The sequence below is a fragment of the Arachis stenosperma genome, chromosome 1 (assembly GCF_014773155.1).
Source record: "Arachis stenosperma cultivar V10309 chromosome 1, arast.V10309.gnm1.PFL2, whole genome shotgun sequence".
NCBI lineage: Eukaryota > Viridiplantae > Streptophyta > Magnoliopsida > Fabales > Fabaceae > Arachis > Arachis stenosperma.
The window spans coordinates 131,642,819-131,646,760 of NC_080377.1; positions in this window are offsets into that span (position 1 = coordinate 131,642,819).

Below are 3,942 nucleotides of genomic sequence, written 5' to 3' on the forward strand. Positions count from 1 at the left end.
TTCGTCTGGTCGGTGCATCGGTATCTGGTTGTAACCGGAGTAAGCGTCCATGAAGCTTAAATAACGGTAGCCCGCCGCAGCATCGACGAGTGCGTCTATGTTGGGGAGGGGGAAACAATCCTTAGGGCATGCTTTGTTAAGGTCAGAGTAGTCTACGCACATTCTCCACTTGCCGTTGTGCTTTTTTACTAGAACTATGTTCGAGAGCCACGTCGAGTAGTCTACTTCTCGTATGAAACCTGCTTCTAGGAGGCTGGTCGTCTGCCTGGCCACTTCTTCCGTCCTCTCCGTTGACATCTTTCTCCTCCGTTGGGCTACTGGGTGTGCTTCCGACTTGACTGCCAGATGGTGTGACATAATTTTTGGGTCTATGCCCGGCATGTTGGCTGGTGTCCAGGCGAACAAATCCCTATTGGCCCTTATCATTTCGACCAAGGGCTCCTTCAACTCATGCGGGAGGTTCTTGTTGATGAACGTGAATTTTTCCTCCGTGTCGCCGATTATGAATTTTTCTAGGTTTCCTTCTGGTTCCGGCCTCGGTTTGTCGTCTACTCTGGCGTCCAGGTCAGCTAGGAACACGCCGGACGCCTCTTTGGATTTCTTCCTTAGGGAGAGGCTGGCATTGTCGCAGGCGACTGCCGTCTCGAGGTCTCCCCTTATGGACCCTATAGATCCGTCATCGGTAACGAACTTCATGACTAGCAGCTTTGTGTTGATTATCGCTTCAACATCGTTGATCGTCTTCCTTCCCAGGATGATATTATAGGCGGTGGAATCTCGGAGGATCACGAACTCGGCCATCGCCGATCTTCGGCCTTGAGTCTGTCCCACTGAAATTGGCAGAGATATTACTCCATCAGGTTTGATGAAGTGGTCGCCCAATCCGATGACCCCGTGTTGGTGAGTCGTCAGATCAGCGTCCCTTAGTCTCAGCGCATCAAATACGTTGCGGAACATGATGTTCGAATCAGCCCCTGTGTCGACAAGGATGCGTTTGATGAGACCGGTTCCTACTCTGGCCGTGATGACCATGGGAGGGTTTTCCGGGGCATCGTCAAACCATTGGTCTTCCGGGCCGAAAGAAATGGATGGAGGCTTCTTAGAGTTTCGCACCAACGAGGAGGAGACCGCCAAAACCTTAGCATCTTTCTTGTGCGCCGATCGTGACCTTGGCGTGGCGTTTTTTGCCGTCACCACGTTTATCACGGTGAGGCCGTGGTCTCTGTCTTCTGGCTCTTGTCGCCGCTTTGTCGAATGGGTTTTGCCTTCTTCGTCTTGGTCGATGACGCCTCCTCGGCTCCCTGATAAGATGGGAGAATGCCGCTAGCTTACCTTCCCTTATCGCTTGTTCTAGTGCATCCTTCAGGTCAAACAGTCCTGTGTTTGGTGACCGTAGCCTTTGTGGTAGTCACAGTAGAAATTCTTACTTCCGCCCGTACGGTCCTTGAGTGGTCGGGGCTTCGGCAGGATTCCTTTCTCGGCTATTTGCTGGTAAACTTCCAAGATGGGAAGAGTCAGCGGGGTGTAATTGGTGAATTTCCCGACTCGGGGGAACGACCTGGGTGCCTTGCTTGGCGCCTCTTCCCTGGCTTGTTCTTTCAGTCTTTCTCCGTTACCTTGTTGCCGAGGTTGGTTGTAACCGGACTGCCGTTTGTTGGCTGCCACGACTCGGCTGACTTCCTCCTCGTTTATATACTCTTTGGCTATCGTCTGGATCTCGTGCATCGTCCAAATTGGTTTCGTGGTAAGGTGCTTTCGAAAGTTTTCGTTGAGGAGGCCGTTCGTCAGGCAAAGGCTGGCCACCGAATCGGTTAGGCCGTCGATTTCCAAGCATTCGTCGTTGAACCGATCTAGGTATTTTCTGGTCGGCTCTCCCTGTCTCTGGGTTACCCCCAGATGGTTGATTGGGTGTTTTGCCTTTGCTATTCGTGTTGTAAACTGGGCCAGAAATGCACGACTGATGTCTAAAAATCTGTAGATGGACCCTTGCGGGAGGCCGTTAAACCATCTGATCGCGGGTCCCGCGAGGGTTACCGGGAAAGCTCGGCACCTCACCTCGTCCCCTACTCCCTCTAGATTCATCCTCGCTTCAAAGGCCGTGAGGTGTTCTAGAGGGTCTTGAGTTCCATCGTACCTCATGTCCGTTGGTTTGTCGAAGTGCTTCGGCAACCGGACTTCGAGGATGGATCGGTGGAATGGGGTGGTGCCCATTATCACAGGTTGTTGTGTCCTATTGGTCCTCCCATCTTCGCAATCTCGTGCTGTGCGGCGCGTTTCCCTGCCTCGGGAGTAGATGATCGTGTCATTCCGTCTCCTCGGGATCGGGGATTCTTCCCGGGTGCTCTCCGCTTCCGTTCGGGATGCGGAGGCGCGTCGCAGACGGCTTCGGTGGGAGTCTCTTTCTTGGCTTTCGGAGGATGGGGTGTAGCTGGGATCGGTAGTTCGCCTGTCACGCTCCTGGTCGGCCAGTTGCCGCTCCAGGTTCTGGACCCTGTGACGCAGCTCTTGCATTATTATGGCGCTGTCGCCGCCCGTTCCCCCGAAAGGTCGCGTCCTTGTGTGTTGTTCAGTGTGTTGTCGGGGGGACCTTCGTCGTCCTCTTAGTGAGGCAACAGAGGCCATCTCTTCTGCTTCGGCTCCTCGGCCTTGGTCTCCGGGACCCGGCGCAACGTCCATTAAGGTGGTGTCCCCACAGACGGCGCCAATGTTCGGTAGTCGGTTGCCGGACAGGTCGGGTGGTTATGGGATGGGGTGAGGACGCCTCAATCGCGGTTGTACCAGGCCCGGAGTTGCCACGTAGCCGAGCTCCCGTTGTGAAGGAAAAGGGGGGGTGCCACCTGCAAAGACACTCCGACGCTCTAGTCAGTTAGTGTGCAGGCGGGGGAAATGGTGGATGGAAAAGTGACGTACCTTGGGGGAAGGGCAGGTCCTTCCCCATTTATACCGTGTCAGAGGTAGGCCCCTCAAGGACAGGCCCACCTTCCTCGAAGCTTCCTCACAGCTGCAGTGGAGAGCTGTCAAGGACGCGTGTCCGGTTCGCGGAGTGGGTCGTACGCACCCGACCGTTCGGGTCGGGTCCTCAGTGGGTCGGGCTGACCCGCTAGTGGTTTGGACCAGGCTGTAACATGTCTATATCTTGAAGATGTATCATGCAATTTGAAAGATGCATATCTATCGATTATGAAAGTTATAAACCTGGAAAATTCATAAAATATAAACAATGGTGCTACGCTAATTCAATCATACATACTAACTTAAAATAATGGTGCTTTCTTATCTTTTATAATAGATAATTTGCGTACACTAAATCTAGCGAATTGAGCATACCTTTTATAGAAAATTTTTTTTCTTTTAATATATCAGATACTATGCCAATTACAGATTTCAATTCATCCTCACAATCTGAAATCAATTCTTGTACTGTGCTTACTATATCATGTCGTAACAATTCTATTGTCTTGTGTATTCATTGAAAATATGCCTAACAAATTAAAAACAAATGAATTGATGAGTCAATTATAATTATAATTATTATTATTATTATAAACAAATGAGTTATCAAATAATTATACCTTGTTTTATTTATCTAAAGAAATTTCAGATTTAGAATAACTCACAAGATGTAAGTTTATGTTTTTTTAACCTATTAAAAAAGTATACGATGTCAATAGAATAATGTAAAATAATTGATTATGTATGTGATCTTTCTGTGATTAAATTAAAAGTAAATCGGAAGTGAGAATGACAAAAAAATTATAAAAAAATTGGAATTGAGATTAATAATGGAATTGAGATAATCTTAAGAGGAAGTGGAAATCAAAAGAAAGAGAGAGTGAGAAAGAATGATGTAAATCCTTTTGCAAGTGTGAATTATAGTTTGCACCTTTAACTGGTGGATCAACTAGTTATTGTATGCTTTTTTTTGTTTTTTTTTTTCCTTAT